General features: G+C 46.8%; 2 long non-coding RNA genes across 4 annotated transcripts; one reads left to right on the top strand and one right to left on the bottom strand.

Annotated features, from left to right (window-relative positions):
• Window positions 1-216: 216 nt before the first annotated feature.
• On the top strand, window positions 217-24369 carry LOC141568619 (uncharacterized). Of its 3 annotated transcripts, none has more exons than XR_012491791.2 (4): window positions 217-2456; window positions 2799-2878; window positions 8623-8765; window positions 20785-24369. It is a non-coding gene; the product is annotated as an uncharacterized LOC141568619 (long non-coding RNA). The 3 variants fall into 3 exon arrangements; XR_012491790.2 differs by lacking the exon at window positions 20785-24369 and adding an exon at window positions 11361-16804; XR_016021667.1 differs by lacking the exon at window positions 20785-24369 and adding an exon at window positions 11361-16804 and having other exon boundaries at window positions 8474-8765.
• On the bottom strand, window positions 7447-19476 carry LOC148757622 (uncharacterized). The gene is made up of 2 exons (XR_016021668.1): window positions 19220-19476; window positions 7447-7614 (listed from the first exon to the last, which is right to left on the bottom strand). It is a non-coding gene; the product is annotated as an uncharacterized LOC148757622 (long non-coding RNA).
• Window positions 24370-25371: the final 1002 nt, after the last annotated feature.

The raw sequence follows: 25371 nt of genomic DNA, 5'->3' as shown, positions 1-25371 counted from the left end.
GCGGGACTCCGGAGACACTTCCACGGCACTGCCGGCCAACCTGTCCGCCTCTGGGCGCACCCCTCGGGGTCCTGCCCGCGGAGGACCCGCGTCCTGTGTGAAGTCCCCGGTCTCGGCTGTCATTTCTGCATTTCCACCGGGAGCGCCTGCTTACAACGGCTGCAGCCTGGGAAGCTTTCTGCGCTCTGCATCCGGTGTGTGCGCGGGCTGCCGGCACTGCCGCGGCCTTCGAGACACAGACAGGACTGGGGGCTTAACACTGCTCGAGCTGGTATTAAAAAAAAATAAAAAAATAGTAGGAGGCAAGAACAAGTCTGGAAACCAAGCACTTAACCAGTTTGCCGCATCACTAATGACGCTGTCACTTGCTGAGGGTTTTGAGGTGTGACAAAGAAAAGTCACTTGCCACTGTTTGGGGGGAGGCTATGGAGTAGGCGCTTTACATTCAGGTCACATGGCCCGGTCTTCCTCTGGGGGCCGTTCTAACTCACCCGGCGCTCTGGCAGGCGCCTCGGTGAAGATGGCCTCGCAGCTCAGCGCCCTTTCCCTGTAATTACTGGTGGAGGTTTAACATGTGCCCTGGGAGGCACTTGAAGGGCGCTCATTAAATGCGCACTTACGGTGTCTTCCAACTGTTGAACATTTCCACGGGGATGATGACAAAGATTCTAAAAGGAACTTTTTGTTCTCCCTGAATCCGATTAGCTTCCTCTTAGACCTATTTCAGGTAATGACACGCTCATTAGAATCACTCAGGCCCAAAAATAGCGGGACCATATTAACTCCCTTCTCTCCCGAATCCCTGGAGGCAGATGCCCAGCAGTCACCTCCACTGTTCTGCCTGAAATGTCTCTGGCATGCTCTCCTCCCCTTCCATCCCCAAAGCTCCTACAAACGTTCGACAAAAGTGACCTCTCCACACCCAGTTTCTCCACAACACTCCTTCCCCCGACCCCTCCAGAGAGCAGCACTGGCTCCCTCTTCCCTAGACTCCCTTCAGATCATGGCATGTAGCGGTTGAATTTTTCATTCGTAAATATTCCATTTAAAAAATTCAGAGAGCGAAAACGACTGGGGCCTTTGAAGAGACAGGTGTGTTGGATGAAAGAATGGAGAAGGGTCACTGAAGTGGTTTCAGCCCGATTGCAATTCCTTTACCGTGGTTGGACTGGGAGATGATTTGAGAGCGAGGCAGCGGGGTCTTTCTCTGACCAGAAGAATAAAGATCAGATGCAGGGGTTGCCTGACAGGTGCTGTGGTCAACGAGGACACACCTGTGACACAGGGGGTTAGTAGTTAAGCCCAGGGTCTCAGGAGCCAGGCCTGGGTCCCAATCCCGGCTCTGGAACCGAGCAGCTACATACATGTCCTTACTTATCCTCTCGTGGTGCCTCAGTTTCCCCATCTGTTAAATAGAGATAACGGTAGTATCTATGTAATAGTAAAGTTGTTTTGTAGAATAAGGAGTGAATATGTGTAATCGGCTTAGAGGAGTACCTGGCCTGTTACGTTAAATGTGTTGATATAAACAAGGTAGCTTGGGATACTCTCTAAACATAACAAGTTGGCTCACTCGTAAGTAAGCCCAGAACTGTCAATAACTAGCAAAAACATGCTTTTAAAGCCCGACTACATCTCATCAAGGGGCTGTGGTCAGGCCAAGGATAAAGCTTTTCATGTCTGCAGTTGCCACAGATGAAAGAAAGTAAATGTTTTCCTGAGAACTGAGAAGAAAGACGGATTTAAGCGAGTCCATGATTGGTATTCATGGGTTAGCAGAAGAAGTATTAATTTACACCATTGTACTTTCTTTCAGAATTCCTATATACACTTTGAAGTCAGCTTGTTTTTTCTCTCAGGCCAGATCTGGCCCACACACATCTATTCTCTGGCCCTAGAAAGACTGGCCTTGGTATTGAGACCACGAAGTGAAGGCTAAGGTCCCAGAAGCGGTTGGGCCAGGCTGCACTGTGAGGGGTGAGGAGGGTCGAGACGGGCAGTGAAAGCAGCATTAGCCAGGCATGTGCAGGCCACAGAAGACCAGCCTCATGAAATAGAGGACATTGAAATCAAATGACCTAATTCATCAGGAATCAAGAAATGACTGAAGCTACGGGCTCGTGACGCGCGTTGCACTCATGCTATGGGCTCAGAAGTCAAGGAATATCTCATGATGCCAAGCAAGTGGGTAGGAATCGTGGCTGAAACATAACACACTTGTACCTCCAAACGGGGCACACTTGCCACCGAGAAGGAGGCGCGCCTGTAAGCCAGTGCATCTTCCAGACACTCCGATTTAACACATCATCATCTAAAACATTCCGTCATTCCTGCAACATGTATTTATTACGCCATCTATGTGCCAGGCCTTGTTCTTCGCACTGGTGTGCGGCAGGGAACAAACTAGCTCTCATCAGGGAGGGGAGTAGACAATAACCAGAGAAAATAAGCAAATGGTATGATTCTGTAGATGCAATACATGCTATAGAGAAAATAACGCGGGGGGTGGGGGAGAGGGGTGAGAGAGCGCTGGAGCTGTAATATAAAGAAATGAATATTGATATTTAGTATACGTAATTATTTATTACTGTAATTATATTTTACTTACAATTATTTACAATTTTACTTATTTATAATGCCACGCATTTATTGTTCTATGCTATCAATTTATAATTAATACTGGAAATATATTAAAACAAACATGAGAAGAGTAAGGAGTGTACTGTGAAATTTGAATGAAAACTTGCGGCAGCGGCAGTTTCAGGCAGTGTAATGGATTCCATCTTCCTCCCTTTTAGGATCTGTTCTTCTTTGTGTCCTGCGTGCTTTGGCCGCCTGGTTTGGGAAGTGTTGAGGAGAACCAAGAATGGACGTTGGAGTAAGTACCGTTCCACACCCACAGAGCAGCTGGCTGCCTCAGCCAGGTTTCTTCTGACTCTAAATGATTCTTAAGCCTCTGAGTTCTGAACCCCAAAGACACCCCACACATTTTTTTGTTTGTTTGTTTTGGTATGAACTGAGAAATTGTATGAACTGAGAAAACCAGGCTCCATTTGACCTTTGGTTCAGTTGTTTTTAAATTCAAGATTCAGAAATATAATAATCACACTCCCCAAATTGTGAGGTGTGAATGACCTTCGCCAGGAAAAGACAACAAACTAACCCACCAGCAACAGTCGTAGCTCTTCAATGTGCTTGCAAGGGGCGGGTCCTCTTAAAAATTATTTTAAAACTGAAGGTAGAATTCTGCCCTTTAAATAGGTTATACAAGTATGACTAGCTTAGTTTTTCCACACTTCTGGGAAACTTAGAAATGGCTTCAGCTGATGACTGTCATCCCAGCGCATGAAAAATAGATTAAGGTTAAGAAATCACTCAACTATAACAAACTTTAGGCTGAAAACCTGTGTGAGTCAAGCATAAACCTCCACCCAGAGAAATGTTTCTTCCATGAGCAATTAACTTCAACCTTCTTTAACAAGACAGTGTACTTTCAACACAGTTCTTTAAAATACCTCTCAGACTTAGATTTTTTTTTTTGGTAGCGAGTATAAAAATGATAGAATTACTTCCTTATTTAGGTAACACATATTTGCTGTTTTGAGGTGTGTGTGTGTACAGAGAAAGAGATTTTGTCTTTGTTGCTTCCTGGTCACTTTAAGTCGTCTCATCTTGGCACTTGAAAAGCAGTAGAAAGACCACTGGACTGGATCCCAGAGAGCTGGGTTCGAATCCTGCTCTGGGGATTACTTGTCACGTGACACTAGTTAAGTGCCCAAATCTCTGCAGGGCTCACAATTCTAAAATGAATGAGGTGCACTCTTTAAGGTCTTTCAACTCTTGAGCTCCATGATATAAGGTGTTACCCAAAAGCATGTTTTAAAATTAAGCCAAATGCCCATTATTAAAATCCACAGGTGGACTCTAATATGTTTGCCTGCAAATGTATATATGTTTATTTATAGGTATCTCTTCTAAGGCAATCTAAGGTGCCATGTCTTAGGACTGCCATTCTGCTCCTATAACATCACCTTTAATTTCATTGGCCTTCCCTGCTTTGCTGGGAGTACAAAAATTATGAAATTATGCATATGCTTGCTGCTATCGTATTTTGCTAGTTATCTCTTCGGTAATACGATTTTCTAATGGCTATAAAGCAAATAGTTGCTGTTTTTCTTGTATGTGTTAATGTCCCTTTCCACAAAGAGGATTGCCTTAGTCTAAAATGTGTATATATTTACGTCCTACTAATGGTATTTTCCTATCTCTGAAGCTTTTCTCTCATCTCCCTTTTCCTATAGCTCTGGTACAAGTAACTGAAATCCTACTCATCCTAAAGAAAAAAGAAGGGAAGGGATTTATCAGCTTCGGTAACTCAGACACAGATGGGCCTGAGCTCGGGGAAAATTAGATCCAGGGCTCACGTGATGTGTGGCCTTCTGTCTCTGAGTGTGTGTGTGTCAGTTGTTTCATTACGTGGTCCGTTAGAGCCAGGGCTAGAGACAGCCCTGGCCACACACCTGTCTGTCACCCTTGTGACCAGGGACAGGGGGTCCTTGACCTCCTGTAGCAGTTAAAGAAATCTCAGAGAAGGACCCTGGCTGGTCCAGTCTGGACCATGAGCGCACATGATTGGAAAGCTGTGATTGGCCACCTTTCAAACTACGAGGTTAAGGGGAAAAAGGATAGATACTGTAAGAGACAGAAGAACGTAAAAGGTGTTATACATATAACCAATACTATCTGAAAGAAACATACCAACAATTCAAAGGAGAAAAAAATCACATCTAATCTCTCTACCCAAAGACAACCACTGTGATTGTTTCGTATATTTATTTTTATTTCTTTTCTACGCATCATTTCTTTTTTTGTTATGTATTATGTTTCCACCTGGTTTTATAATGTAAGCTTTTCTTTCACACGTGGCAATATAACTTGTAGATGGATTTTTGAGCTAGTAGGAAAAAAAATACATCATGAAACGATTACAAGCCAATGTACATGAATATTTTTATCATCTCTGGGGAATGACAGCTGTTTTCAACAGCACATGAAGTCAGAGCCATAGCAAAAGGTTGACAAATTGGACCCCAAAAAACCTTTAAACTTTATGACACAGACAACATTGAAAAGTTTTAAAATAGGTGAAAGACAATTAGAAGACATTTTCCCCCATAACACCAAGGATTCATATACAGCAAAATACATCCAATTCAGTATTATTAAAACAATTAAGTATACTGTTCACCTATCAGACTGGTAGACATTTTAAAGCTTTGATAACATTCAGTGTTACGGAGAGTATGGACAAATAGATACTTATGTATACTATGGCAATACTTTTATAACTCCAAAATGCGTCTGCCGTCTGACCCAGCAATTCCACCTCGAGCTCGCTAGCCTAGAAAAACATGGCACACGAGCACAAAGAAACACAGACAGGGTATTTGATGCAGCACAGGATTTAACAGCAAAATATTGAAAACAGAGTAAATATTCATCAAAAGGAGAATGGTTTAAAAAAACACATGTCTCTGACAATGTGTGAGCTACTATGCAGTGGCTCGAAAGAGGAAGTCACTGTAAAGAGTTCAAATTTTTAAGTGAAAAGTAAATTTTTAAGTGATAAAGTAATATTCAAACGTGATCTCATTTGTGTTTAGAACAAAACCCCACAAACGTGCTTTATCCTTGCACATAGTAGGATTTCAGATGGAAAGATGGATAGAGAGAGATGGTGCAGTGTCTGAAGGATACCTTCCAACCTTGGGAGAGGTAATGGGATTGAGGCAAGAGGCAAAGAGAGTTTCCTACTTTTTGCATTTTGGGGCTTTTAAACTAGAATGTATTCAAATGCTGCCTAGTGCATTTTAAAATGAAGAGTAAAAATTTTTCATAGCACAATTTTTACTAGAGACTATTCTGTCAAGCCATGGTGCCATGATTTCACCATGCCTTGCTATTTTGTACAGAAAGCATTATACATTTTTTGGATTCTTTCCTTAGTTTCAGTGCCAGAAGTGGAATCAGTCGTCAAAGGGTACATTTTACTAGGCTTTCTGGAGGCGTTGCCTCAGTTTACATTCTGACAACCATGATAAAGGGGCTGGTTTCCTGTTCTCTGCTTTGCTTTTATCATATCTCACTCTTTCCATCTTTCCCTCTTTGCTACTTGGATAAATGTCCCATAAAATCTCATTTTGTTTTAATTTATTTTTTTGATCATTAAGAAAGAAAAGTCTTTCCCCATGTGTTCAAGTTTCGTTTCACTTTGTGTGCATTTTCTTCTTAGCCTTTATCCACATGCCTGTGAGTCTGGGTTTTCCTTTCCACTTGTATGTGTTTTCGACATTAAAAATCCGACCGTCGTATTTTTTGTAAGTACTTTGTTGTTTTCACATGTCTTCCCATTTTCTTCCCAAAGCTATAGACTTACCTGTAGCTCTTTCTTTCCTTTCTTTGCTGATTTTATTTACAAGTTCTTATCACTCTTTCCCCCTGGACAACGTTTGTACTGACAGCTTCTGCTGGGCTTCGTCCCTTATCACTTTCCTTCCATTCTTGTTTTCCATAAAAAAAAAAATTTTTTCCATCAAGGTTTCTTTTCAGCCTCCATTATTTTGTTTATATGTTTATCTGATATGATAATTTCCTTGTAGTATGAGATGTGTGATTGCTGGGATGAATTCTTAAAATTCCGTGTTCAGATTTGATTCTCCTTGACTTAGTTACTGATTACATGCTTTCCTGTGTGTATTTTAGTTAACAACCCTTGGTTTATCCTTTCATGCGAAGAGAAATATTTCTGACTTTAAATCATCAGCAGCATCATGATAATATCTCTAATAAGCAATGGTTTTCAAAATACTGAACCGACCCCCTCTGACACACTTAACAGGAAAGCGAATATGAGCATATGAATGGCTCATCTGCTAGTGCATTCGGTGATGATGGAAAGGTCACTGCTCTGTCCAGCGAGGTAGCCACTTGCCACGGTGATAAGACCTTAGAAGCGTCTCATCCATCCCCTGCACCGCCAGGAACTACCCCATTTTAGTTCCTATGTTTATTTTATTGTCAGGCTATCCCAGAGGGGAGAAGTACCTGAATTAACCCCAGCAGCCTATTAGAAGAGTCTGGGAAGCCGGCACATATAATGAGACCTCAGCACCTGCCGATAGAAATGCCCCTAGGGTTCCATAAAAGCTAGTTGTAAATTTCTTTCTGTTGTTGTTATTGTTACGCCTGTTAATATGAAAAAGAAACGAGAGGCTGCATTTTGTAAGGAGTGTAAAAATGGGTGAAGGAGGGCAGAGCAGGGAGCAGCGAGCCTGACCATCTTCCATTTTTCTCACTGTGGATGCAGCGATACCTAGCAGTTGTTTTCTCTTGTCTCTGCAAAAGCGAAGGGGGAACTGCTTGTCCCACCACCTCCTACATACCAACCCCACTGTCCCTGGTTGACGTCAGAATGCAGAGTCCAGGGCAACTGGAGCATCTGAAGACCATGAGGAGCCTAGAGAGAAGGAGAGGACCCAGCTCTTGAGGGAAGAGAAGCACAGACAGGGCATGTTCCTAAGGAAAATATCGTTCGCCTCATGTCCTTAAGTTATACTGCAAAAAAAAAAAAAAAAAAAATCTATCATCAGGACAGTTTCTGGAATGATCATCCATAAGATGCATTATCAGGTGATAACCATAGCTGGCACTTACTGAGTGCCAGCTTCTCTACCCGCGTCATCTCATTTGATCCTCTCCCTAGTCCTATAAGGCAGATACTCTTATCATACCCATTTTACAGATGTGGAAACTAAGGCAAAGAGAGACGAAGAAGCACGACTGGTAACTGGCAGAGCCAAGATTTGTCTGATTTCAGCAGCAGTATCACCGACACTAATTGGGTGCTCAAATGTGCCCGGTGTATAGTCCTAAATGCTTTTCTCTTCATGAGGAAGAATGTAGCTATGATCACGCCATTAGTTCTGGAAAGTTCTCCATCATGTGCTGGCAACAAATAACCACATTTGCTTATTGTGTGCTTTCTAAGTGCTAGCCATGTTACACAGATTACCCCCTTAAATCTTCACAGCAAATCTGGATGTTTTACCTCCACTTTATTGATGAGAAAATGGAGGCCCAGAAAAGGCTTGTCCAAAATCACACAACCAACAGGTGCAGCAGCAGCGGAGGCCCTCAGGTGTGCGGACTCCTGAGCTGCCCTTCGACCTCTGAGCCCGACTGCCTCCGACCCAGACACTACAAACTGGAAATCATTTCACTTCCTCTCCCCCCCCCCCCCCCCAAGCTGGATGCTTTTCCATCTCCTGGTGTCCACGTGGATGTGTTTCTTCTTCTCCAGGCATGTAACAAACCCAGATCTTGCACATTCATTTTGCAAGTCACACTCTGAGACCTGCCTCTGCTATGTTAACATTCACTACTCAAGGCGGGGACATGTTCTCTGTCCTTACAGGGTTCGCTGCCCAAGAGCCAGCGCACGCAAGTCCGTGTTTAAGGAGTCCTGGTTAGGGACACGGCTGTGACATTTTGCTAGAAGGTTTGCAAATCTCTAACAGATAAGCCATCACTCCTTCAGCTTCTCTCACCTTTGTGTCACTTCAGAGTACCTGGCAGGGGACTGAGGACTTCAGTGGTGATCCATCAGTGATGGGGACACATTCTCCGTTGCTTCATCGCCCTGGGACTGTGCAGAGGAAGCCAGAAGGAACGCAGCGCCGGGGAAATTTCTCGCAGGTGTTAACCAGGTAAATTCACAGCACGAGCGGCAGGCCGGCTCCGGGCCCCGCGCGGCCTCCCCTGTCCTCCCGGGGCGCTCGCCCACTCCGAGCGCTCCAGGTCCTGGTTTTCCCCGTCGCTGCCTCGCTGTAAACACGCGGGGCTGCAGACAGCGGCGACCGCTATTGGAGGAGCCGCCCCTGCGCCAGGCTCCCCAGCTGTCAGTTACTCGCACAGTGTGAGCCAGGTTTTGGCGCCACAGCTGGGAGTCAGGCTTTTGTTCCACAACAAAAACTGCCAGCGCCCAGCCCCGCGAGGCCCGCACCAAGGAGCCCTCCTGGTGAATGTGCCCCCCCATCAGAGACGGCTCCCTCTGCTCCCAAATAATCACAGGGAGACAATGTGGCCAATTGCGTCTGCACCAGCGCCCACCCTGCTCGCAGCCGCCGAGGTGACTCTCAGGCACCAGGAGCCTGGTGGGAGCGCAGCTGGTGGGCTCAGGTGGCAACACACCTTGTGGGGAACCCCGCGGTGGCCGGTGCCGGCTTCCTGCCTCCTGCTCGCCCTCTGCGACCCACAGGCTGTCCTTCTGGCTGAAACAGGTTCAAGGATTCATTGAGTCCAGGAAGAAACACTAAAGCATTACACCGCCCAAGGCGGTTCACGCCATTTGTGGGCTCTGGTTATAAATACACAGGGACAGCTTCCTTTGATTGCTGCCAAGTTAGAACACACGCAGATCCACGTTGGTCCCGGCTCTGAGAAAACTCACACCCGAAAGCCTGAATCATAAGCCCGGTAGAGGACGGGAGAGGGTTCTCATTTCAGAAAGGATCTTCAGGTTCCAAAAGCACTGGAAGACTCACATACCCACCCACCCTGACTACGCGCCCAACTCAAGATAGGAATTCACTCATGATAGGTTTCCCTGCGTCAGAATGTTCTAGTTCTGTAGATGTCCATGAGTCAGCCCCAAGCTAACCAAATCAAAGTTGTCTAAAGAACGGCATGGGCACAGTTCTGGAAATGACTATGAAGGAGTCAGACGTCTGTGTGTGTTCACAGGGGACTTCTGAACCACAGAGTGGGGTCTGGGGTGGAACCATGAGTGGAGGTGTCCCTCGGATAGGATTCTGAGGGTGGGTGTCTGCTTCTGAGGCCAACTCTGATTTTTCTGGCTGCTGCCACCAGGTTCACCGTCAGGACCAGGGCCCATAGATCAAGGGCAGAAAAGAGTGGGTTGATACTTCTGTTGTTGTTACATTGAGGAGCTATTGCTCGTGTATCGATACGTTTTTTGAAATGTGGGTGCCTCCTTCCATGCCACCTCCCTTCACCTGAAACGGTGAGCTTGTTCCCAAGAAATGAGTCAGGAAGGAAGGGAAGCAGGAAAGAAGGAAAGAAGGAAGGAAGGAAAGAAAGAAAGGAGGGAGGGAGGGAGGGTGGGAGGGAAAAAGGAAAGAAGGGAAGAAGGAAGGAAAGGAAAGAAGAGAAATAGAGAACTGAAAAGAGGAGAGGACAGGAGCAGATCACTGAAAGGAGAGAGAAAACTGGCCGGTGCGTAGCAAAGGCAGGTTTCCAAGAGCTAGAGCAGCTGAAGCCTGGGGGCCCTGCCTCAGCTCAGAGCTCAGCTTAGCATGTGCCCGAGGCACGCTGCCCTGGCCGCGGGGTCCCCCTGTGTATTCATAATTCTTAACAACTTTATTGAGATATATCCCACACACAACACCAAACGATACCTTTAAACTGTACAAGTCAGTGGATTTCAGTATAGTCACAGAGTCGTGCATGCTCTAATTTTAGCGTATTTTCATCACCTCAGAAAGAAACCCTGAACCCATTAGCACACCTTCCTCTTTCCCACCCCCAAGCCTTGAAACCCAGGCAACCACTAAGCTATTCACTGTCTCTGCAGATTTGCCCATTCTGGATCGTACATATAAGTGGAATCATAGAACATGTGCTCGTGTGTGACTGGCTTCTTTCATTTAACATAATGTTTTCACGGTCTACCCATGTTGCAGCCTGTATCATTTCTTTTTATAGCGGAATAATAAATCATTCCTGGTAGGGCTAGAGCACATGCTGTTTATTCAGCCATCGAATGGTGGGTATTTGGGTTGTCTGTATAGTTAGTTTTGTACCTATTTTGTATATGCCCTGCTGGTGGTCCTAAGGCGTGAGAGGTGTCGGGAGAATGTCAGCACAACCTACACATCTACCTCGCCTCCTGTGACGACTTGCCTCTGGCGGTTGTCAGGGAGCTGTGGGACCCTATTTGTGATCCCTAAAGAGGGTATGAGACTCAGGCTGTGCTGGGCCCTGTGCAGGGTACACGAAAGTCCAGGCTTCCGGGTTTTCCCCTCAACCCCAGGGCCTGCCCCACGTGGACAGGAGCAGAGGGGAGAGGAAGGGTCCCAGGACACACCAAGCCTTATCTCCCTGCCAGGGCATTAGGTGTAGGAGCCACTCCAACTGTGATCAGGCAGCTGGCATTCTCTGAAGGCTGGCTCCAGCAAGAAGACCTGCCTGAGCAGGAAGCTGGAGGAAGTTAGAAATGTGGCATGGCTCACAGGCTGCAAGAAATCTTTCTAAACCATCCTTTTTTTTTTTTTTTTTTTAAGTTTAGTCAACTATGCTAAAGGAAAGACTGAATTATCTGTCAACTTTTTCAATGGAAAATTATATCACACAATTGTCTTACGAAGAAATAACAAAAGGGTCTACAGAGAGGAGCAATGTCAGTGAAAATGGTAGAGAGAGGAATTCCAATATTCTGCCCCTCTATCAAAGCAAAGGAAAAAAAAATCCCCAAAACCTGGCAAAAACGGTCAGAATCAACTTTCTCCGAACCCTGGAAATGAACTACAGGCTTGCAGCCACCAGGGAGTACTTCTTCGGGGAAAATGCTGCATCTCAGGGAGAACAGTGAGCTCTGTGGAATTTTAACTTCCTCCAGGCCCGCGCACCACACCCCAGCTCAGAGGTCGCCTTGAAAGGAACAACCTGCATTCTTACTGCCAGAGGGACAGACTGGACTCATTTGCAAAGAATTGTAATTATTTTCTTTTTATCTGGTGGCTCCATGGAAGACCAACTAGAAAGACTTGTCTTTATCTGCCCAGATTTGGAACTGGCCCAGTTCAAAAGCTATTAGCAGGGAGGGGGACATTTTTCTGGAGCATTTTACAGGCAAATGGTTGAGTTGCTGCTACCTGAGGCTATAGATACCAGTAGCAGTTGGCATAAACTAAGAAGCTTGGGAGGAAAGCCTGGTAAATGAGATGTCCATAAAGGCTTTAAAAAGCTCACACCCATTCCTAGGAATCTAGAATGCCATGTATGCTCGAGAACGTCCTAGGATCTGACCTCTGGCTGACCTTGAGCCTCTGCACAAGAAGAAAGTGAGAAAATGAAAGCTAAGACACATTTGTACACTTCTGGGCTGAGTGTTGAAAGCATGCCTCAACACACACACGCACACACACACACACACACCCAGCCCCTTGGCAAAAAGTTTGAAATATTTTTGGTCCCAGGCATTTAGGGAAATATGTGTCTAATCATTAGCTGACTAATAATCTAACAAAACAGTGACTTCAGTGGCCATACTTGACAAACAATACAGACTTTACAGAGTTAGGTCATAAAAGTCATTGAACAAATAAACAACAGTAAGTAAAATAAGCAACAAAGAACAAACCTTGGAGAGAGGAGAAAATCTGATTTCCAGAGTTGCCACATTACAATATTCAAAATGTCCAATATTCAACCAAAATTATAAAGCATGAAAGGATAAAAAAGATTACATGTCCTACATGCAGGAAAAATAGAAATTAGTAGACGCTGTCCCTGAAGAGGTCCAGATATTGGATTCACCAGAAAAAGACTTTAAATGAACGATTTGAAATATGTTCAAAAAGCTAAAGGAAACCATATATAAAGAACTAAAGGAAAAATATCAGAATGAAGTGTTATCATATCGAGAAGATCAATAAAAAGAGAGAAATTATATTTTAAAAAGAACAAAATAGAAATTCTAGAGCTGAAAAGTACAGTAACTGAAATAAAAAAATCACTAGAAGCGTTTAATAGATTTGAGCAGCCATCGCCCCATAGCTTTCTGGCCTCCATGTTTTCTGATGAAAAATCAGCTGTCAATCTTATTCAGGGGATGAGTCATTTGTCTCTTAAACTCAAGAGTCTTTGTCTTTTGATGGTTAGATATGATGTGTCTCAGTGTGGCTCTTTTTGACCTTATCCTACTTGGAGTTTATAGAGATTTTTGGATGTGTAAATAACGTTTTTCTTCAAATTTTTGTTTTCTGCCATTATTTTTTTCAAATATTTGTTTCTGTTCCTTTCTCTTTTCTTCTCCTTCTAGGGCTGGCATTATGCATATGATAGTGCCCCATAAGTTTCCAAGACGGTATTCATTTTTTGCTTCATTCTTTTTTTCCTTTTGTTCCGCAGACTGGATAATCTCAATAGGTAGTAAAATAAATGACAAAGGAATTAAAATGGGACCCTAGGAACTATCTAACATAAAAGAATGCAGTAATGGAAGAACTGAAGGATAAGAAAGATATAAGCCATACAGAAAACAAAGAGCAAAACAGCAGGCAGTCTCCTTCCTTATCAGTAGTTACATTAAAATGCAAAAGAATTAAACTCTCCAATTAAAAAGCAGAAACTGGAAAAATGTATTTAAAATGATCGCACTGTTTGTTGTCTAAAAGAGACGCATTTTAGATTCAAAGGTTATGAATACATTGAAAGTAAAAGATGGGAACAGATATTTGAGGCAAATGGCACCTAAAAGAGAGCTGGGGTGGCTGTATTAATATCAGACAAAATAGATTTTAATTGTTATTAGTGACAAAAGATATCTTATAATAATGAAAAGGTCAATCCCTCAAGGAGCTCTAACAATTATAAACAGGCATACACCTAAGAACAGAACTCTAAAACACTGAAACAAAAACTAACAGAACTGAAGGAAGAAATAGACAATTTGACAGTAAGTAGGAGACTTCAATGTCCCACTTTCAATAATGGTTAGAACAACTAGAGAGAAGATCAGCAGGAATTAATATAAAACCAATGCAAAAAGAGGGTGGTCAAGGTCACTGAATCGGTGACCGAACGCAGATTTTCCAACATTAGGAGAATGCTGTCCAGCCGTTCGGTCTGCACTGAAGACTGGACAATAGAAAATGGACTTAAATTGCAGCCAAGTGTCCACAAAGCAGGATGTTTCAAGAAAGAGGAGGGTCTGGCAGAGGACGCAGAAGAACCCGCCTTGGTGACCCTCAGGAATAAATCTACCTCAGGTGGTTTTGATTCAATCCTAGGAGGATGGTTTGTTCGGATTTCTGACTTTCCCTGCAAGCTCCATGTCACCGTTTGATCTGAAGGGAAAGAATATATAGAGGCACGTCCCCAATAATGGATGCAGCACAGAGTCCTTTGCTTTTCTTCCTTTTACTTTTTATTTTACTCTCTCCTCCCATGGGCCCAGTACAAGGAGCTACTATGTAAAAATAATCTGGACATTAAAGTAAAATAAGTCATATGTAATTATTAAGTGTGTCGTAGCCCCGTCAAAAAAAAAAAAAAAAAAGATTCCTAAACCCCAGTCCTCTCTCCAGCCTTGCCGGTTATCTCCCGCTTGATGAATGGGAGTGATACTCATTTGTAAATGCTTTTGGCAAACTTACCCTACGATTGTTTCCATTATTTTGCAAATTACAGACATTGAGATGAAGACGCTGTAATTTCCTAGCTTTCCCTTTATTCCTCCTTGGAAAACTGGTATTGCCCTGGCATCCGTTCAAGTTGCTGTTATTCCATTTGAATACAGCAAATTCTTTAGTGTGATTAGCAGACTTCTGCTCCTTCTTTGAATATCAGTCTGCTCGCAGAGATGAGTTGATTTTGAGCCCCGCTGTCTCTTTGAATCACTGCTTCGCTGATCTCAAAGATTTTCAAGACAACAGACCCTCAAGTATTCCTAAATGACACTTTTTTTGTGTGTGTGCTCGCTTTTGAATTTGTTATATGTTTGGTAATTGTACCATCGTCTGGAACTTTTTTTTTTCCCTCTTCTTTCAATTGTCTGATTCTAAATGTCTCCCTCCTTCGTTACTTAAAAAGCTTGAAAATATGCAAGCAGTTGGGTTTGGTAATTTGCTATTTTTAAGGTGCTTTCTTTTACTATTTCAGTTTTTCTTTTTCCTCATACATGCATCTCTCGAGGTTTTACAATGTTTTGTAAGCAGTGGTAAGTAGCAGGCACTTAGGGGCATCTCAAATACACAGCCGGTCTCCCTTGCACACTGCGTTTCCAATCCATTCACTTGTCATTGCACTGGAATTCCTTTCCCCCCACATCAGGCTCTCCTTCCTTAAATCTCATGTGGGTGTCTACCCAATACAATACTGATGGAGCAGTCCTCAGCCTTGGGGAATACTAAATAAATACTGGCCAAATGCAGCATCAGCTCCCTTTGGGTGCTTTGGTTCAAAGCACTGTGAGTGAGTGGGCCCACATTTTCCCCTGGAGTAAACAAACTCCCCTGTGTGTTACCCTGCATGGAGAGGGGAGGGTTTTCTCTGTATGGGTCCATGTCTTTGCCGGTAATAGCTGCTGTCTCCTCAGTGTTTACCTAACAGATAGTCAACTGTCTCAACGTGGCAGGGCTTGTGTTCAAGTCACCTCATTTTACGCATCATGGCCCTGAGAGCAAGAGTAGGGATGCTGGCAATTCAGACCTGCCAAAGAGGAACCTAGAAGGTGAACCTTGCCAACTCTATACAGAAAGAAACAAAATTGTATGCTCATGTTGCGGAGACCTACAGAAAAAAGAAACGTCAATCCGTGAAATGTGAAGAAGGAAAAAAAAATTCATGCTTGTTTGGCCGTCGCACCTCAAATTGCCAAAGTTATGGCCAGACGTTTCAGAAAAAATATAGTACATTTAGGAGCCACTAACTCTCCATGGTTTCAGGCATCCCCTGGGGGTGTTGGGTCATATCCCCCGTGGATAAGGGGGGAATGACTGTATTATCATTTAGTTTCAACAACTGTAGGGGAGAAATGTATCTTTCCCTCCATTGTAGATGGCACTGTGGTCAACGCTGGCGTGGTCGGCCGGCCATTTGGTTATGGAAAGAAAACAGGAAACAAGCCCATTCTCACTGCAGCTTCAGTCTGAGGCAGGCTGGCCTCTGCCGACTTGAGGGCTGGATTTTCTTGTCAATATTGTGTTTCCCATCCCGGTCACATGAGCTTGGATAGCACGATGAGTCACAGTTAACTGACTGCTAAATGAGGAAAATGTAATCCATTTGTTTCTTTCAAATTAGATCCCCCTCCCAACGCAGTTTAAAGCTCTTTTTCCTCAGCAATCAGAGTGGCAACCTAAACAGCCAATGCCTTCCCGATGTGTGCTAATTTGGCTTTCTATTAAAAGTAAATAAATTGTCGTTTTGTAGTATCATCTTCCTATGTCAGGGCAGGGTTTTGAGTCCATTGATCTTTTTGTGAAGGTGCTTCAGGGGTACGGGGTTTCTTCTTGGGGTGTGTAAACGTCCTGAAAATAGACGTTGGCGATAGGTGCACAAAACTGTGAGTGTGCTAAGTGCCTCTGAATCATGTAATTTAACAGAATTAAGACGGAAAATTTTATGTTTATTTTGCCACGATAAAAAAGAAGAGATCATGGTGACACATACCTCACAGGATTGTTTTAAGTCTTCAGCTACCTGGTAAGCACCCAATGACCGAGGTCCGTGATGGTATTTGCAGGGAGAAAAGACAGGGCAAGCTAGAAAGGGCGTCAGAGAACTCAGGATGGAAAAGGTGGGCTAGGGAAGACGTAAGTGACAGCCGGGGTGGTGAGGGCGCAGGAGACGGAATTGTGTGGGGAGACTGTGTAGCAGCACTCGGACGAGGTGGTGTGCATGAGAAAGGTGTGCACACAGGGGCACCTTAAATGGGAGGCAGGTATGGCAACCTTTTCCCACAATTCTAAGCCCTGGGCTTGTGGACAGAGTGAGAGGACAGTCAGTGAACTCGGTGCCACGTGCAGAGCTTCGGAAGCCCTACTGCTGAAGTGACCAAATTTCAGGTTTTGAGAGACCGTCACATCAAAGGACCTCATTTTTGAACACTCACATGTAACAAGGAAGAACAGCCGGTGGCACTTTGGTGGGGCTGCACGCACTTGTCAGGCAGCCCAATGACAACACTGTGGTGTTCGATCCTGCCTCTTATGGAGGATATTCTAGAGCATTCTCCGTGAGCACCTTCCGAGAGAGTGCACCTCCAGGGGGAAAGGATTGCACCCCAAAGGGGCTCTGTGGGCCCTTTAACGGAAAGATGTCTGCCTCTCACTTGCACAGTCCCTGAAACCTCTGGCATCCCCCAATGTCCAGGGCACATTAGGCCAGGCGTGACCTACATGCATCGCATACGGGAAGCAGCTGTGATTCTTAGGGTCGCACACAGACAGACAGGAGAAGGCGGGGAATGAGGTCTGAGCCACTCCTGACTCACAGCTATTTCTCTTCGTGCCCCATTTCCAGGCGCCTTCCTGGCAGACGTCTCTTAAGAGGGGAATAAAGTCCCACTTGCAGCAGGCTAGGGTTCAGGAGGCCTGGCCGAGTGCTGGAGAGTCTGGGGAAAGTGTGGGACCAGCTGCCTTGGAAAGCTGCGCTTCCGTCTTGCCAGTGTGGTGGGTTCAGTTGCTTGTGGGCGTCCGTTCCCAGTTTCCTGCCTCCCAGGCCCTCACCCATCCACCCATTTCCTTTCTTCCCCTTCCCTACTAAGTGACAATCCAGCTGGGCTCCTGGACAGTTTATGAGGCAACTTTGGTGGAGGGAGGAGGGTCGGTTGGGGACATGGGAAGGGGGTGAGCTGGGCACATGGCTGAGCGTGGCAATGACACGGCACAGGGTGAGGATGGGGCAGATGGTGGGGGAGGGGGGCCCAACACCGGGCTGGGAGGGAAAGGTGGACTTTCCCGTGAGACCCTCTGTGCAGTGAGAGGACCTGTGGGTGGGGAGGGGGTGGGGCTAGGGGTCCCTTAATTAGGACCTTGGAGGAGATGAAAATGAGGATTCTAACCCTTCTAAATGGCTTTTGGCAGTAGGACTGGTCCTCTCTGAATACAGAGAGGAGACCACAGGAAGTCAGCTTCTACTCGTGTTACACAATAGAGACTTGGAGACCCTTATGATGACCGAGGTCCAAAGGTGCACACTTCCCGTGATAAAATAAGTAAGCTCTGAGGGTGTGTGGACAGCACGGTGACTGGCGTGAATAACACTGGACTGGTATTTGAAAATTTAAAGGAAGTCCGTCCAGGACATGACATCTCTCAAGTTCACAGTCACCTTCTCCCTCCATGAACTTGGAGGAACAATATCAAACCCAACCAAAACGGTGCTTTGACTACAAACTCTGTTTCAAAACTTCCAAGCCAGAGGAAATTGTTTAAGACGATTTCCCCCAGCACAAATAAGTGTAAGCGAAAGGGGAGGAAGGAACGCTTGCCGACTCACAAGATCTCTTTTCTCCACCAAGTGCCCGCAGGTGTGGACCTGACTATTTAAACATCCGCCGTTACCTTCCAGCATGTGCTGGTGGTGGTATTTTGAAAAAGGAAAGAGTCCTCTTTGCTTCCACCCGCGGGCCTCTTGGACTGTGGTTCCCTGAGGATGGCTCTGAGTTTGGAGGTGCTCCCAGTGATTGGCAGGGCCCCATCTTTGACCCCTCGGGGGGCCCCCGTCTTTAGCTCTCTTGGGAGATGGAAGGACTTCTGCTCGGGACTTGGCTCCGGTCTTCTCTTGGCGTCTCACCCATTTGCTCAAAGTTCAGGGAACTTGACAGACAGAGTCTGTTTGTCTGGCAAGACATGTGAAGGGGCGGGCGAGCCTGCCATGTCACGCTGCCACCTCTGTCTGTCTCCTTGCAGGAAGCCTCCTTTCTGACCAGGCTCACGTTTCTGTTCTACTGGGACCCTTGGCCCTCCGGTGTCCCACGCCATACAGCTCCCAGGACCCCAGGAGCAGCAACAGTGTGTGTGTGTGTGTGTGTGTGCGTGTGTGTGTGTGTGTACGCGTATGTATGTGTTTTACTCAAACAGTCAAAAAAACAAAAAGACAGAAGGCTTAGACAGTTCCAGGAAACAGACTGTCTGAGGCTAGACTACCCAAACCCAGCCAATATCATTTCTGAATTTCTGATTATTATTTCTGGTTTTATTTCCCCCCTTCCCTACCCAAAGAGTAAAAAACATAAGGAAAACTATGTATACGCACTAAGCTTTTAAATGACCAACTATTTCAACTATAGTGTTTTAATGGCATCAAGAGAATGAAATTCCCAGGATTAAAGATTATATATTGTTTCTATGAACAGCAACAACAACAAAACACAACCGCAAAAACCTTTGTGTGAGTCTTTTAAAAATCCTACCTTTTAAAAACAGCAAAAGTAGCCGGGGTCATTGTCTCCACGCTGACACGGCCGCCACGTCGTGCCTGCCCGGGAGCTGCATGAGGCATGATGGGAGCCAGTCCCTCTCGTCGCCCTGACAGGATGGAGGGCGAAGGTCAGCTCCACTTCCTTCCTGTGGGGGGAACTGGGAACTGGGTGGCTCCCTCCTGATTTCATCTCGCGGGGGTGGAGATGGTGCCCGTGGGATCAAAAACACCACAAAATGTCCCAATGTTTTGAACGTGGCTTCTTCTTGACTGAGGGTTCAGGTGGTTGCTGCAGGTTGTTACTGGTTTCTATAGGTCCCAGAAAATGACTGCTGGCTGTCCCCTGGGTCACCGGGGAAGTTTGAAAAGAAAAAAAAATCTGCAGTGTCCAAACCACACTGCAAACCAATTCAATCAGAGCCTCCAGAGGCTGGACCTGGGCATCAGGGTTTCTTTTGAGATTGTTTTTATGGTGGTAAGAGATACGTAACATACAATTGACCAACTGAACCATGTGGAAGGGTACAGTGCAGTGTCATTAAGCTCATTCACGTGGGGTGCAGCCGTCCCCACCATCCATCTGCAGAACTTTTTTATCTCACCAAACAGAAAATTGGTACCATGCACCCTCCCCCTCCCCCAGCTCCTGGCAACCAGCATCCTACTTCTTGTCTCTATGAAGTACATCATTCTAGGTCCCTCATAAAAGTGGAATCATACGGGATTTGTCCTGTTGTGTCTGCCTTATTTTACTTAGCATCACGTCCTCAAGGGTCATCCACGTGGTAACACAGAATGTCCTGCCCTTTTAAGGCTGAATACTATTCTATGGCATGGCTAGACCCCCAGCCTGGATCTCTGGGCTGAGGGGGCTCGTTTCTCACCCCTCTGTCGCTGAATTAGAGGTTAACCACTTTCTACAGCTGACTTAGAGGCTTGTATCGCAGCCAAAGCACAGTGTGGATTAGACAGCTAAAGATGTCTTTTCAAGTGAAACAAAGAAATTAATTAAAGCCAGACAGGAAGCGTCTCCAGTGTGGTGTCTGCATTGCAGCCTGGCTGGGGCCTGCAGGTGCCAGGGAGGAGGGTGCAATGTGGCAGGTGGTGGTCTGAGCCAGACCTGGCAGTGGACAGAGAACCCCTGGTGGGGTCCCCGGTGGCCACCGCTGTTAGGGCTGGTGAGCAGGCTGGGTGGCCCACGCCCGTGGGGAGGGGTGCGTGCTGTGTGTGTGTGTATGTGTATGTGTGTGTGCTTGTGTAGGACCGGGGCGGGGGTGGAAGGGGGAGACAGACATTAAAGTGTCATGATGGTGATGAAAGGGCATCTTTTCTTTTCCCCGGTGAAAAGGGACGGGGTCTCTGAACAGAGGAACAGAGAAAACACCACGTCAGGTAGGACAAGAAGTGAGGCATTGCACGTATTTACTCCTTGTAATTCTTTGTCCCATTGTTACAGGTGAGTAAACTGACGTGGACAGGCTGGCTGGCTTTGACCTGACGGAGGACGAGTGGTAAGTGCCATTGCTGGAGTTTGATTTCTGGTCTTTGATCCCACAGCGAACCTGTGCGCCCCCACTTCCCACTCTGCTTCTCCAGTGGCCCCTTCCTGCAGCCCTTCCTTGCATCAGGGAGGGACCTTGTATCCTGGAGACTTACGAAGTGCGACTCCGGAGGGAAACCACTGTGCCCTTGTCGGCCTCCGTGACTTCATCTGCAAAAGGAGGCAGGTGAATTAGGTGGACACGGACATTCCTTCTGGCTCTGACATGCTGTTTGCAGAGCCTGATGGGTTTTAGGAGGGCGGGGCCGGGGAACCCAGACGCGAGACGAAGGTGGATAGCTGCCCTCATGGGCCCCAGACACACATACGGACATTTAGTTTCTCGAAAGTGGACTTGGATCGCACAGTAATCCCCTCTCTCAACTGCAGGCGCACTGGTCTTAGAGGGAAATGAAGTGCTTGGCACATCGAGCGCTCAGCCTCGATGTGGTGAATGAAGGGAAGCTTGGCTGGAACCCGGTCTCCATGGGCCATGAGCAGAGAGACGCAGAGAAGCATCTGTACCAACAGGATTTAAACAGACACTTACGAGTGGGGCCAAGTGCTGGTCTGGGTGGTTTTTTTTAAAAAAAAGGAAACACAGATTCCGTTTTGGTGGGCTGGTTAAATGGCTTATTTGATGTGGCTACTTTGTAGACCGAGATATCCAGCTCCACTGTTTGTAGCAGAGAAGAAAAGAAGTGAAAGTTTAAAGTCACCGCTTGTTTCTCTTTGTTGCAAAGAGGGAGACCCAGAGTAGGTGGTCTCTTGTATGGAGAGGCCCATTAACTAGTCTTCCAGTGTGTAACGGGCTTCGTGGCAGTGGAGAGCGGGACTGCACAGAGTTCAGGGGAGGCCCCGGGACGCCAGGCTGCTCAGAGGAAGCGCGTGGGGGGCGGGGGGTGCTGTGTGCGGTCCCACCGAGGTGCTTACTCTTCAGCACTGACGTTCACCTTCCGCAGCATCTGTTCCTTTCTTAAATGCTTTGTGTGAGCGAGGGAAATTGAAGAGGTGGGGTCTGGGTCATCGTAGACCAGGAAGGAGACCAGTCGCAGGAGCCAGGACAGGAGATGGGTGATTTGACACGCGCTGGGGCAGTGGGTGTTGAAGGGCCCAGCGCTTCACGGAAGTCATCCTGGGACAGGCTTGGATGTGCCCGCGTGCACGGGTGGGGTTTGGTTTGCACATCAGAAGGGGTGTGACCTTAGCTGAAATCGGTGCCATGGGGTTATGGACTCGTGAGTGTGAGGGACGTCTGGTTTAGGACACACGCTAAAGCAGGGCCCAGAGCACACAGCTGCTCTACTCCAGGACACCGTGGGAGCCCACCGGTGCCAAGGGACATGAACATGTACCACTTTCCCAAGGAAACAGCCAATCTGTTAGTTTTACCGTCTCCCAAGGAACACGACGTAGCTAGTCAGCATGTGGAAGATCCTGGGGACAATCGAAGGTCACTGGGTCCAACCAGTTATGAAACAGAATGAAGTGAGACGTGCCCAAGGATTGAAGACCATGTACAAAAAGAGCTAACAATAATCACAAAAAGCTAAACAATAATCTTAAGGGACAACAAGACTCTCTGAACCGAAAACATTTCATTTTCAAAAGCTTCTCAGTAATTAATGAGTAATGAGTGAGAGAGTAGGGAATATGGTTTTGTGCGTGTGTGTGTGTGTGTGTGTGTATGTGTGTTTGTGTGGTACAATGATTTTTAATCTGAATTTAAAAAATGAGAGTTGGTTCATACTGGCCTGGTCAGGAGAGAGAATTTAATCCCAGTACATTCCCACTTCTCTCTGGCCGCGGGCCAGCTTGCTCCTTCCCTGAGTCTTTCTTCAGCGTACACTTGTCTACATTCACGTGACTATCGTTTTTCACCCAGTGTTGGCTGTGGTCATGATGGAACATGACACTTACTGAGATTTCGGCAACCTCCTTACTAAAGCCCTCGCACGTGGCTCTCGTGTGGCCGATCGTGCTTCCGTGGAAACTCCATCGTTTGCCAGTTTGTTATAACTGGACGCTGTACCTGTTTGCCCTCTGTGCCGTGATATTCCATATCTGTGACCAGGAAGCTCAAATCCTCCCCCAGTTGTAGATGACTCAGGCCTCCCCTGGGTCATCCAACATAAAAGATATCATCTCTTACCGCCCTCAGCCCCCTCCAATCAAGACACTCCCTATTTCATCACCATTTTTTTTTTTTTACTTTATTCCGTCTCATTTATGTTACTCATCACTTTTATGATCTGTGATTCATTTTGGTAAATCGTTTTTCTTCCCCCCTGGAATGTAGGCTTCCTTGGACCAGTGGTCCGTGCCTGGGCTACAGTGGGTGCTTCATAGCTACTTTCTTGGGGAGTCCGTCTTTTCCTCCTGACCAGAGCTGGCTTGCTTGTTAGAAGGGTGATTCTGGTGATGGTACGGAAGGTACCAGAGAGGCACTTAGGGTGGGTGTGGGCTGGACAAGGGTGGGGATGACGGGGGAAGAGAAGTCTGGGAGGCCTGGCAGGTCACCTGTGTTCATTTATGTCACTTGTGCGAGAAGAGCGGGGCTTTCCCGGCCAGCAGCTTGGTGTTGGGGGCGTTCCCTGCCTGGGGTGCTCTCTCTCCGGCTTACCCTTCCCGTCGCAGCTGAACTGCAATCTGCTCACAGAGGCCTTTCTGGACCCCCATCTAAGTGGGTCTCCAGACACTTGGTAGAGCCAGCTGAGGTGCTGAGTGCTGAGTAGCCTGAGTGTTTAAAAGCCGACACTCAGGCCCCTGGCAGGAGGGCCCCAGTGAGGCAGGGGTTGGCACTTCTTTCACATAGTAAGTGCTCAGTAAATATTTATGGAATGGATCAATAATTGGCTTTCCGGTGGTTTCTTCTGTTTTCCTGTTAGCTTGTTTTTCTACTTTGATGTTGCAATTCTGTATTTTTTTCCTTTTGGACCTGAGCATTGAAAGCTGTTTGTTTTGAACGACTTGTCTGTTTTAGAAGACAACTCTGCCAGGTGGCGACGCTGTTTATCTGCATGTCAGATGTTCCCCCACCCCCACCCCCCACCCACCACCCCGCCCTGGCTGCGGCTTTTTGGACCAGTTTCACTTGGAGGACATCCCTGCCTTGTTACACGGCCATCAGCCCAGAAAGTCACAGTCTCAGAGAGGCATTCGGGAGGGGCAGAGCTCAAGTATAAAGTCCTGCGAGTTTTTCAGCATTAGTCCGTGACAGGCTTGAAGGTCTACGGAAGAGAGAGGTGGGAGAATTAAAATTAGATGAAACCTCTACACGGTGCTTTCTGTGTGCAGGAAACGGCATTAGGCCAGGCGGGACACTTCAAAGCTAAAACCTGCCCCCCCCCCCCCCCCCAGGCAAAGGGGGCAGCTGGGCAAGCTGCATTCCACTCCAGACTGCTCGCAGTTTGGGACAACAGCAGGACAGACAGAGAAGGAGCTGTGGAAACAGATGTGACGCCTGGCGGGTCGTCGGGTTGGGATCACCCACGGTTTAGCCTTGAGATTGTAAGAATCAGCCAGAGGGACGGCAAATATTCAGAATGGTGACCTTAAAGGAGGTGCCCTTACCTTCAGTAAGACCCTGAAGTATTAAAGGAGTAGAGAGGAGGGGAGGGGAGGAGAGGGGAGGGGAGGGGAGGGGAGGGGAGGGGAGGAGAGGGGAGGAAAGGAAAAGACTCATAGTATGTGTTGTATTTGCAGAGGGAGAAAGGTGGGCCAGTGAACAATGTTTTTCCTAAGTGACACACAGGACAGGCGGAGTACGTCTGGCTCACCTCAGGCGGACCTCAGAATTCCCCACTCCCTTGGAGGAACACTTGTTAATCGTACACTGCATCTCAGCCTTGGCAGCACACCGCTGACAGAACCGTAGGAACTGTCCCCGGAAGCCTGCCCCAATGCTGGGCTCCAGAACCCCCATTTCCCCAGGAGCCCAGGTAGGAAAGCTGGTCTGTGACCCAAGGATTCCAAACACGCCTGTACTTCTTGAACTGCAAACGGTCCCAGGAGTGGGGTCAGTAACCCGTGCAGGAAGGACCTCGCTCGGTAGAAATAAGCAAGTCGGTCCCTATGGAAACTGGGAAGGGGGTGAATATTTATAATTGTGCAGAAGGGGTGGGGCGCAGGGGGGAGCCTCGAACAGGCCCAGAGAGAGAGGCCAGGTTGGAGGGGGTCATAGAAGAAGCAGTTTGTGGGTTTTGAGGTACCCTGGAGTTAAGGGGCACAGGCCAAAAGGAGGCAGGAGGATGCCACCTGCTTCCCCTTGTGGCCCCAAGGCATGTCTCTGATGATCAGGAAGGGGCAGGCAGGGTCCCATGCTGGGGTCACACCCCCTGCAGCCATCAAGCAGGTGGGTTTGACTCATGGCCTGGGGAATTGTTTGCGCTGACGTTGCCTTTCGTTACAGGGGTGCAGGCAGTGTGTGTGTCATTAAAAATGTCCCAGGCTTGTTGTGACAATCATCCGTGAGCATTTACAGAGCCGTTAGCATCTGCGGGCTACCACGCTGGCTGTCTCACAGAGTCCCCAAGACAACCTGGTTAGTGGCTTCTGTACCACTGGCCCTCACTTCTTCTGTGACACAGAGGCACAGAGGAGTC

This window comes from Rhinolophus sinicus, chromosome 7 (assembly GCF_057876585.1).
Source record: "Rhinolophus sinicus isolate RSI-liver-muscle chromosome 7, RSI-T2T, whole genome shotgun sequence".
Lineage (NCBI taxonomy): Eukaryota > Metazoa > Chordata > Mammalia > Chiroptera > Rhinolophidae > Rhinolophus > Rhinolophus sinicus.
This window is presented reverse-complemented; position numbering and strand designations above follow the sequence as displayed.